The sequence below is a fragment of the Aythya marila genome, assembly GCF_965140915.1.
Source record: "Aythya marila genome assembly, chromosome: 9".
Lineage (NCBI taxonomy): Eukaryota > Metazoa > Chordata > Aves > Anseriformes > Anatidae > Aythya > Aythya marila.
The window spans coordinates 13769465-13781629 of NC_139050.1; positions in this window are offsets into that span (position 1 = coordinate 13769465).

The window sequence follows — 12165 nt, forward strand, 5'->3', positions numbered from 1 at the left end:
GAGCTCACCAGGTAATTGGAGAAGTAGGTATTTGTGTGCTCTTTGTGTCTGTAAATCTGACCTTCACAAACAGTAACTCCTGTAGTATTCTGCCTGCTGCTAGTTACAAGCTGTGCTTAGGACACCCAAATCACAAGCTTCCCATCTCCTGCTCCTCCTCAATCCCTGCTGCTCAAAGCTGTAGAAGTTTTCTACAAAGAATTACTGGAGCCAGCATGCTCAGCTGGCCCTCAGGGCTACCTCTGGTGGTGAGCAGGTAATTGAATTATCAGGCACACCTTTCCTTTCATGGGCTTTCTTCCCACTTGTTTGTGTAGAGACTTTGGGAGGATAAAGGTGAGTATGTACCATAGTTATGTGAAGGAAAAGAACAGTGCTAAAAGGAATGTAACATGAGAGTTCAAGAAAAGTTTTGTCTTGTTTGGAGTTCTATGAATAATTTACACTGTAGGGGGAGAGGCTGCCAGAGACTGAAGCTGAGGGGTGAGTCCTGCGGTGTCCAGGTGAACAACTGCAGAGCTGGAGCAAGTCTGGATATGCAGAGAGGAAAACTGTAGAACTGTGTCCGGCTGAGGGGATCTGCTGATGAAGAGGACCTGCTCTACAGGGGCAGGAGAAACTGTCCACAGTTAATACATCCTGCCCTTTGTGCCAGGTGAAGCTCAGTGGTGCTGAGCACATGCTAACAGTGCCTCCTGCAGTGCCCACACAGCTTTTCTATTTTGATGTGTTTAGGTACAGGAAGTCCTTGTAAAGCTGCTTTGTTTTCAGGACAGGACTTTGCTTAGAGTCCTGGTGTACCTTTTCATTCCCTCTTTGAATCCTAGTGGTATTGTTTCTGCTCTTAGCAAATACTAAAGAAATTGTCAGAATTCATAGGAACCTGTTACTGATTCACATGCAGATTCCAGTTCATCCTTCCAGAAAATCCTCTGTGACAGATAGCTCATTTAAGCTTTACAGCATGCATATCACATTTCTTGCCCCAGTTTCATGATCAAATACTGTTGCAAGCTGAGGTCAATAGGAATTTTGCTGATGCAAAGTTCCCAAGGGACTTATAATCGGGCTCTCAGAACTACTTCTGAATACGTTGACCTAAACTGTTGCCAACAGCTTGCATGGAAAACTAACTTCTCCAGATGGGGCCAAGGATCTAACTATGTGCTCCAAAAAGCTACAGGGAAGCTGGCTGCCAAAATCAAGCATGCATACACAGAGATAACAAGTACTGTAACACTATTTACTACTCGTATTCCAGTGCTTCTATTCCTTTTGTTGGCCTTCTGTCCACAAAATACAGCATTTTTTGAAATATTTTTCTTATTTTCAGATTTTTTTATGACAGAAAAAAAAATCTTCCACTAACCACGACTGCTCTTTTTGTAAGGTACAAAATGGTATCACCAGAGGCCATGCCACATTCCTTCCCAGATCTACACTATTGCAACACATTGAGTAACTAGTTTGTCCGATACCAAGACTGACTCATAAGGGCAAGAAAAATTGGAAGACAGGTGTATGCTTGCAGTTCTTGTCCTATTTCCTTGATAATTTAGAGCTTTGACAGAAGAAAACAGTGACTTGGTGATGTACAGGTCCTTTTCTGGCACACGGGTTTGATACGTGTACTTGCTTAATGCAGAAAGCAGCAAAGTTCCTTTATTTTTGGATGTGGAGACTATGTGGACTAGGACCTAAAGGTAAAGTATTTTGCCTTTGCTTTCATGAGTAAATATTTTGAACTCTGAGGAGACATATGTGTAAGAAGAAGCATAGGATGACGTGAAGAGTTACAGCAAAGAAATGCTATGAAGTTAAACAGCATAGAGATCAAAGTCACAGCAGACCAAAGAGAGAGGCAAGAAATGTGGATAACATAACATGACTTGAGAGCCCTTACTGAGATGTGGCAAGAAGGGGGGAGATGATTGATGCAAGTTTCAGAGGAGAGATTTTCAACAGGTAGTTATCCTCATCACCCAGTACAAAACTCACCTGGAACAAAACACAGCAGTGGCCATCTGCATTCAACAAAGGTGAACTCACACTAGAAGGAGGCAGAGGAGGGCTCCTGGGATGATGAACAGAGTAGGGTGCCTTGAAGGACACTCTCAGGTCAGCAGGGCTACTGAAGAGGAAGACCTAGGTTTCCCCAGAGAGCAGAAGGCTTCCTTGGACAAGGGCAGGGAAGTCTGGAGCTGCTTCCTCACTAGAAGAGCACAGACAAGTCACTGAGATGGTTTTGAGGTGGGACTTGAAGGAGCCACACAGCACAGTAGGCTGAATGCGGTAAAATATTTGTTCCTACGTGAAGAGTGTCCTCTCAATTCCATTTCCCAGAATGTCGGTGCCTTTCACCTCCAATAGACCAAAGATTGCACTATGTGTTTAAATAGAAAAGCAAGTTTCACAGCCAGATCCAGGCTGAGTGTGCACTGAACTCTACATACTGAGAGGAAGCAGGCTACAACAGTGTAGATTTGGGGTTTGTTTATTGTAGTAAATTCTCTCTCATACACACTTACTCTTGTGCTTTCATTCTTGATGTTTCTGGGGTCCTCTGGCAGGTGGCCCAGACACTGTTGTAAGGTCCTCAGGTAACTCTCAGATAACCAGCTGCTGGAAGCCAGGAGCGCTGAGGACTATCCTGATCTCTGAGGATGTCTTTGGCAGAGTAAAACACTCAGTACACCCATTTACTGTGAGATGAACAGAGGGAGACTAAAAACTCCGCTGGGATTTTGTTGCTGACTGCTTTATACTTTATCATATCAAGGAAGGGACAGAATTCAGCTTGTGAGGGAGACTGGCATTTCTCTCATCAAAGCTGCACCGACTTTCTGGTTTTGATCACGGATTGCTGTGAACTGCCCGTTCTGTGCACCAAGAGTAGACGCAGAGGCTCGAGAGAAGAGCTCAGTCCACCACTGGTCTGGATGAAAGAACTTTTATTTGCTTTCCCAATCAGAAATAGCTTGGTATTCTCACAGATCTCAGGGCAGAATGCAAATGTAGAGCATGCCTCGTATTTCATAAACTCACCAAGGACTTACTCAATTATTAATTAAAATCTCATTTGATTATAATTCTATCACATGCTGGAGTAAGCATCCAGTCTCATCGCTAACAGTTAATTTAGACTCCAAAGTCATTGCCATTTAAATCAAAACAATTAGTCCAAAGAAAGAAAACTTTATCATTACTTATGGCACCACATCACAATTCAGATGAGATTAACTAACTTTGTTTCTAATCTCTTTAACAATATTATATGAGGAAACATGCTCGCTGTGTTAATTACTGTTTGTTAAAGCTATTTATGCAGAGTACATCTTTGGTGTAGTTGCAGTGAATTTGATGCATCGTTTTGCCTGTGCAGATTTCATTTTTCTCCATTCTGGTTTAATGTAGCTAAAATGATGATTTTGTAGTTAGTACCCATACGGTGAGTCTCATGTTCCTATTTATGTCAGTAACAGCTCATACCTTCAAGGAATTAGCAAGTGAAGCATGCTAATTTCTATCTGGCTGGAATTAGGTGCCAGATACCCTTAGTGTCTGTTCCTCATGTAGGCCCACAGAACTGCAAGCATCAAAGGGAAGTTGCATGAGAACAAAGCAGCCCCCTTGGATCTCACTTGCTTGATTCCTTATGTGCACTTGGTTTCTGCAGCTTCTGCACCTAGTTAGGAAGCGCCCAGCTCTGCTGCTATCCTGCTCCATGCAGCCCCAGGACAAGCAGCACCGTGCTCTCCACACCAGGATGCGATGCCCTGCTGGCCACAGTCATGCCAGTGAGGGTGGCAAAGGAGAGCCTTCTAACTTTCAGCCTCTATTGATTCACGATCCCGCAGAAATTTCTCTACCCATGCTTTAAGTGTTGGTAAGTAAACTATCTGGACTAGACCCAATGAGTTTAAATTAGCATTTCCCCACAATACAAACGCCTGCTGCTTTTTATATTTTTGCAGCAAGTTATTTCTGCACGCTCCCTGGATGGATGGAGAGGACTTGAAAATGCAAAAAATATATAAAGCTCCTCCAAATACCCTGCAGATTCTAACAGCCTGCTCGTGAACCAACTCCATTTTACTGCTGGTGCCCACAATGGAAAGCAGAGTGCCAGCCCCTGGCAGCCTGAGCCCAGCCCCTCACAACAGTGCCACCGTTGAAGCCCAGGGAACCACTCCACAATGACCAGAGTCAGAATGAAAGCACCTCAACAGTCGCAGTAATGCTATATGTTGAAAACAGAACATAGGTTTTCATTGCACAGACCCCAGGAAGCGTTTCAAAGTCCATGCAGACCTGGGGAGTAGTTTTTAGATCCATTAAACGATAGGCTTAATTTTTGGTTCACTTTTTCACTGTCCTTAAAAGTAGGCTAGCCTACTGAGATCCACGGGCCATTTGAGGAAAACTGCTCAGCTAGAAGGAAAGAGGAGGTGGAGTGTGGGAACTGCAAAATAAGGGTCACTGCTAGCTTGTAACGCTGGAGCAGCACAAGCCAGTGGGGATCTGAGAACCCAGCTCTTACTAAGCTCCTACTAGGTACCGTTTTGCTGACTATTTCAAGAAGCCGTGTGTTAGTTAAATAGCAGTGTCCCACTTGCAGACAGGATGGTTCCTCCAGCAGGGCTCAGTACACCAACACCCCCTGCACCCTCTGCAGCAAAGCACCTTCCAGGGGAGCTCCTCTGTGATCCCATGCACGCATGACCTGTTAACGCTGCTCTCTGCTCTCCTACTTGTATGTAGTATACCTTGCAGCTTACTGAAATAACATTCAAAGTTATTTTTATTGTCAATAAAAATGCCTTTAAGGTTTTTGAAGGGTTCTGTATTGCCAGTCCTGAACTCAGTGAACTCCCAGGACAGATGCTGTGCAGGCAAACAAAGGAAAGCTTTCTTCAAGCTGTCTTACAAAGCACCTGAACACTGCTTTGGAAGGGTGCAAACATTTCCTCTGTGTTATCTCAGATAAGACTGCTGATAAGAAATACCAGAACTGCCTACACCAGTTACACCTTTGGGAAACGGGCTAAAATAAACTCACTCTACATGTCAGAATAACCATCAGACTCTAGATCCTCTCAGCCACTAACAATTATCAATATTTGAATATCTGTGTTGTGTTTTTTTCATATGTTCCACAGAACAAATATTTTGAAATGGTACAAATCTGAGTGGGGGGTTTTAGAGGGTCTAAATTAACAACATTTTTGTGTGCCCTTGGGTTGCTTCCCAGGTCAAGCATGCTCCAAAACATTGTAGTGACACTAGGAAAACCCCTGCCGCCACAGAGCAATGTTTTGGGGCAGATGAGTAAAGTAACATATTCTCTCACAGTGGGGGATGCGGCTAGATTGTTTGCTCTAATGAATATTTCTGGCAATTTTACTATGCTAAGTTATGGCACAACATTCCCTAGTCTCACATTGGTTCTTCCATTTATTTAAAGCTCTCACATGTGTTATATGAAGAAACAGCCTCTGCAGCTTTTTCTGACTGTATTAGGCCACAGGATTATCATTAGGTTGGGCAACGCTTACAGAGGGACAATGCAGCCTTTACTGCAAACAGACAACTGACACGCTCCGGAGCAGAACAGTGTATCTACACATTCCTTGTCCTCAGGTAGGTTGTGAGATTTTCCCGCTTGACACCTAACAATGGTGTACATTTGGGGTACAGCTGCAAAAATAGCTGTTTCTGATCAGGCTCATTACATCACTCATAGCTGCCACAGCATAACTTGCGGCTGCTGTTCTTAATTTGGGATGTAATACATCTTCTGTGCTGGCCCTTCACAGAGGAAGATAGAATTCTCTTTTCCCTCTTTTTCTCTGCAAAAAGCAACAGCCAGAGTTCACACATTGCCTACACTGTGCTGGGAAAGCAGAATTACCATATAGTGAGACTGGTGGAGGGCAGACAGACCTGCCTGATGCCCAGCTGAGACTGGGGTCCATGCAGCAGAGGAGTTGATGGCATGAAGATGGATGTGTGCCCCTTTTCCTTGAACCCTGCTGGCATGGGGTTTAGTCAGTTCCTAGGATGTGCTACAGAGATTCAGGTGCGCTCAAGAGATGCCCGCACCCCACTGAAGGCCACACAGCAGCTACCCTCGATACTCTGCAAATATCTAGATAAAATTTTCCCCAAAATAAGTACCACCAGCACATTTACATCCATGCAGCTTAGAACAGAATAGGAAAAGCCATACATATGCAAATGGTTATGCATAATTGTCTAAAGTTCTTAAGAGAGTGCATGGAAAATAGACATGGAAATTTCACAGATTTTCAGCGTGACTCAGGGGGCATCCAAACAGTAAATGTGACTCATGGGCTGCGTAGGCATGTATAGGTATGTGGGTAGACTTCTGGAAGCCATATGGTTTCCTGCAGGAGCTGAATATCAGCACAAGTGGTGGTGGGGAGAAGAAATGTGACGTTTTATCACAGAACGAGCTATTTGAGCACTGCCTGTCCAAGAATTACTAATGGAGCAGAGCCTGGTGAGGGCTGGCTTCCATCAGCACTGCAGAATAACAAGGCTCTTCTAAAGAGAGTGGAATCTATTTACAGGAAACTCTTTGGAGCACAATGAAATTTAAGGGGGTGAGAGGCAATTATATTCCAAAATAATTTGTTTTTGTTGAAACTGGTTTTCGAAGAACTCTCTATGGGAGGCCGCAGTCTGGCAGAAAAGGGACATCATGTGGGACCCTGGCAATACTCGGGCTTTGTGAAAGCAGCTGGAAGCAATTCCATCTGAAGTCTAATAATGTTTAGAAGCGAACAGCCAAGCTTGGATCCCAAACAAGGCACCTACCTCATAGATGCCAAAGGAGCAGTACCTGCTTAACCCAGCCTAAATGTGTCACAAAATGCTGTAATTAAATGCTAAGGATAGCACAGTTAGAGTTCCTCTGCTTTTGAGGGATGTGAGAATTTTGCCAATAAATATCTGTAGATGAATTAATACCCTTTTGTCACTGTTGCTCTTACATTATAACAGGTTCAGTGAAAGAGAAGAGACAACCGTCTTGATCTAACAATGCAAGAGAAAAAGCGGAATGACAGAAATAAAACACCAGTCCCTGAGCTGTCAGAACATCTACACCAACTTGGGAGCAGGCAGGAAGACAGCAGAGGGAGAGAAGGTTACAAAAGGACTTCAAAAGCAGTGATGGGCTGCATAAGTTTATTTCCAAAAGCCATCCAGAAAGCATGGATGCAGAGAGATGCTGGAGCCACCCTGAGTTCCAGGTATGCAATGCCCCTGAATTCAGGCAATGTCCCAAACAGCACTGCCTGCTGCCTGCCCTTCTCAGGCACATCACAACTGTCCTCAGTTACCCACCAGCTGAGCCAGTTTACATCCAGGACTTGTGCAAAAACAGAGCAGATCCCAACAACAGGTGAAGTGAGTATAGACTGTGGTGCGGATCCTACATCCAGCCCACCTGTGGTTGGTGCACATCATGTTTCATTCTTGACCTAGCATGATGAAGTCTTTAGAGAGGAATGAAGCATGCTAAACAGGCAAGCCCTGTAAGCCTTACATAGGTTTTAGATGTTAATCTTTCTCCACTTCTGTATGTGATGCTTGACTAAATCAGCCATTTAATTAATTAATTTAAATTTAAGGCAATAAAGATGTCTCCATGAGAGTCTGGCATAACCGATGATGAAATAAACATGATCTAATTACATCTCACTGATATCGCAATTATCTGCACAGGCAGCTGGCTGGCCAGCTGGGTCCCTGCCTCCATCAGAGGGGCAGGGCTGAGCCCTGCTGCGGGGTGGCACGATGCCACCGCAATGGGTCTGTAGCTCCTTCCTCATGGCGGGGGGGGAGAGAGAGAAAGCATCCTTGATCCAACACGGAGCTAGTGAGGGATTCACTGCAGCAGCAAGGCCCGGGAGAGGCACGATCAGAGGGGGAAAAGGGGCATCAGAAGTTTTTAAGAAGGAAACCAAATGCAGATGTAGTCATTTTTGGACAAAAAGTTCCTGAACAGAGTCTCAGGCCTAGGGAGTGTTCTAAACGCCCTTTCCATCACAAGGAAAAGTGAGAGAAGTGCCAGGTTGGGGAGCAAGCTGGGGTCCTCCCTGGGCTCCCAGTGGGATCTGCAGAGAGTTCAGGTTTAGCTGCATCCCCGGTACCAGGAATGGCCCTTGGCTGTGCACATGGCTGGCAGGAAGGGTCCCTGCGGGTCACTGTTAACTCTGGGCTCTTCCCTTCCTGGCTCCCAGCTCATGATTTTGGACAGAGTCCTCCAGACACCTCCAGCCCTGCTTCTGTACGGAAAACTGTGTGTCTGTGCAAGGCATGGCAGCTGTGGCTTTCTGCTCTGTGAAAGGGATCAGAAGTGCCTGTGATGTGGGCTGAAGATTTTTCTTGCAACCTCTGTGGTGAGTTAATTGTTGCTGATTACAAACCCAGTGCAATGTCATTAATTTGCAACACAGAACAGCAGCCGTCCAACGGAGCAGCCCTGCATCCAGCTCCTCAAGCATGCAATTCTCACATTACTTAACAGCATGGCAAGAGGCTGTTTAGTAAACAAGTAGCATGTAGATCTGGAGAGGGCCAAAAGTGATTGAGCAGCAGATAATAGCTACCTGACTAATACAGCATGTGGTGTCACACACTGTCACCTCTGACGTGGTGGCAGCTGGCAGCCTGCTGTTGTGGTGACGGGGGCTCTGTGATGGCACCTCGCTCTGCTGCCCTCCTTCTGGGCTTGTTTGTGCCTGTCCTCGAGGCATCTGAGCCCTGGGCTGCTCACCCCTGTTCCAGCCATGGCCCTGCGTGCTGCTGGGGCGGGCAGCCAGGGCAGGCTGCCTGAGGCAAGGCCAAGACAAGGCCGTCCGACCCAAGTCACCTTGACCATCAGCAGAGGTCACAGGAGGGGAAGTTGCTGGGCTTTCTGCACAACAAAACCACTGCAGAGCAGCCCTCTGGGAGACACCCCTGGAAATTCTTCGTGGTCTCTCACCTAGAGCCTCCTTTGGCCCAGCCACAGGAGGCAGAAGGGTGTGGGATGAGGCCAGGCTCCACCAAAGGAAGAGGCAGGTGGCATAAGTTGTCCGTATGCAGCACCTTGGGCCCACTCAGGCAAGCTCTATAGGACACCATCTCCTCAATAAAGTATTTTTGTGTTTCTAAGAGAATAACAACCACTTCTGTACAAGGTACTTATTTTTTTTGTCCTAATGCAGTACTAAACAATTACTTTATATAACATTTAAGAATAGGGATTGCAACAAATCTGTGTTTTATGTTATTTTCTTCCTTTCAAATGTCATGATGCTGCACACGCAGCTCTGTGGTGTGCCTGCCTTCTCACTAAGCTTTTATTTCTTCTTCCCTGAGGAATGGGAGCAAGAGCTGATCTACTGAGCTGAAGATTTCTGTGCGGCTGTCCCTGATGGATGATGGTGACATAAGCTGGCTGTCTTGGGGATTTCACGTAAGCTGAAGCTTGGAAGGCTGAGCTACACAGAAGAAGCGTCAAAGCACACCCAGGAGCCCAAAATAGGATGGAAAAGTAGGCACATGGACTGAGGTGGCTCAGAAGCACTAGATCTGGACAGCAGATTAAATATAAATTGCTGTGAATGTGGGGTTAGTCCAAACCAGCTCCAGCACAGAGCAGAGTGCTCAGAAGTAAAAACAAAGCCTGTTAATATTGCCCCATTCCTCCCTGCAACCTAAGCAAGATGTTCCAAAACAAAAACTAGTTCAGTTACAAGCTGTCAGTACCAAAATTCTGGGGGAGGGGCAAGTGGAAAAATGGGTTTTGAAGCACCAAAAGGCAGGCAACAGAGATCAGAAGGGAAAGAGAAGACAAGCAGGTAAGCAGGGTCCCAGTGCAGCCCGAGAGGGCTGGCTGTCTCCTTCAATGCTGAGTCTCAGACATAACACTGAGCATCCCACAGCACTGAAGGGATCTGGGGTGGCCTCAAGGTCTGAACAAGGCTTGCTCAGACCATTTGGAAATCGAAGTGCAGTTTAAACCTGTTATACTCATGCTAGAATTACTGCATCCAGAAGCTGAAGTGTATGGCTGCAGAGCCCCCTTTAGGAATCACCAGCCCAGGCACGGGGAGGCACGCAGACTGTTTGAGAGACCTTTCTTTCTTGTGCATGCCTCAAAACAAATAGCTCATCCCCTCTTTCTAGTGGTGAGGTAATGCTGAAAACAAAAAATGAACCCACTACACCTTCCTAGATGACTTTCAGAAAAATCATACACAGGGTGTTTGAAATAAAAACACCAGTAAATGAAAGTTCATAGCTTGCACTTGCTAATATATCACGACTCTAGGGCAAGATCACCCGGATGTGCTGTGCAGACGTGTGTGCAGAGGGCAGGGATGTGATCAGTGAAGTGCAGTCGTTATCTTCAAGGATGACTTGCAGCTTTCGGGAAGGGGAAGTGCTTATCCTCCCTGACTAGCTGTGTGCGAACAGGGATGAGAAATGCTGTCACTTCACCACTAAATCCAAAACAACACATTCACCTTTAATCTACTGCATTTTAAAAAGCATTAGTCAGACTAGGCACATGACGCCGGTTACCCCAGAAGGAGCAGTAAGTAAAGCTTAGAGTCTCCTAAGCAGTTTATAGGCTATACGCTGTGCTTGAGTGCCTCCTCTAAGTAAAGTAAAAACCCACAAAGTCCTTCATCTCCGGCACCCTTGGGAGTGGCAGACCTGCTCAGCGGCCACGCAAGCAGCTGACGCAGGTCGCGAGGCCAGCGCCTGCAGCCCAGCGCAGAGGAGCAGCCCACTGCCCACACAGCAGAGCAGGTGTCCCTGCAGCAGGGTCCCACCACCACCACGGCACGTTAACGCCTTCCTTGTCACGTTAACACCTTCCTTGTTGCGTGTTCTCTATCAGCATGTGATGGATCGCTGGCCTCCAGGACTACATGGCTGGCCTTATCCTGTGCACCGCAGTCACACTGGACTCCGTGGCTCGGTGTCCCTGGGATCAAGGATGTTTTTTATCTGGATGAGATCCCATGTAACTAGGCAGAAATACATGGTAATGAGAGCACAGGAGTGAAAATAAGCCTAATAGGAACTGGGGGAGCATTCCCAGCAAGGAACCAGCTCCTGCCCAGTGCCTCTGCTGGGGATGGCTGGACACAATTCTCTCTGCAGATCAGCGTTATTCATATGTAAATCAAAAGCTGGTTCAAAGACTTCTGTTGCATTCTTGATTCCCCCTGACTCTGGCTTTCAGTTTTCCCCATTATGCCAACAGCTTAGTCAGAAGTCTTTTAAATCACTGGAAACATCTCAATTATATAATTAACTAGAACGCGGATATCTACAAACTGCAACAAGGGGAAGACTTTGGCTGCCCAAGTCTGCAGTTACGGTGGAAGTTGCATGCCATTAATTTTTAGCTAAGGCTGGTAAATAGATAGGAAGCAAAAACCAGCTGTTTTGTCTGCCTGTTCCTCCAAGGGCATGGTAGCCACAAACGCTGCGTTGTGCAACCACATGCACCCCATAGCCATGTGGGGAGGCTTGGATCCCCTCTGTTAAGGGGAGGGGTTGCACAGGAGGTGGTTTCTGCATCCTTAGAGGCAACTTGGCAAGCACCAAAAATGCTTTGTTCCCTGGCCCAGGCTTTGCAGCAGTGCCCCATCACCTGATCCGCGTGAATAAGCCTTTTCCTACTTAAGCTTCACTCTCAGCTGATGGACCATGAACTGCTGAGCACTAAATGAAAGGGCAGCACTGGCGGATGCAGGAGAGTGAAGGAGGTAAGCAGCCACCAGCCAAGGGCAGCGAGCAGGAGAGCAGGGATTTGTCTGCCTGGGGAGCAGAGACAAACATGGGGACAGCCATGAAGGCAGCGGGCAGGGGATGCTAAGTGCAGAGACAGGAGGTGGCAGTGCCACAAGATGCACGTAACCCTCAAGAGCAACATGCAGTGACAGTTGCTTCTGTAGATAGTGCCAGAACTTGTGGAAAGAAAATAAATTGAGCACATACTTCTTTAATTTAGACTAAACCTGAAAGAAACATAGGTCTGATTCTGAATTCTGGGACTTGAATCTCATGCAGAAGGGATAAGGTGTGGAGCAGCACTGCAAGCCCAGGTCCCCATTTCACCAGAAGAGTAGC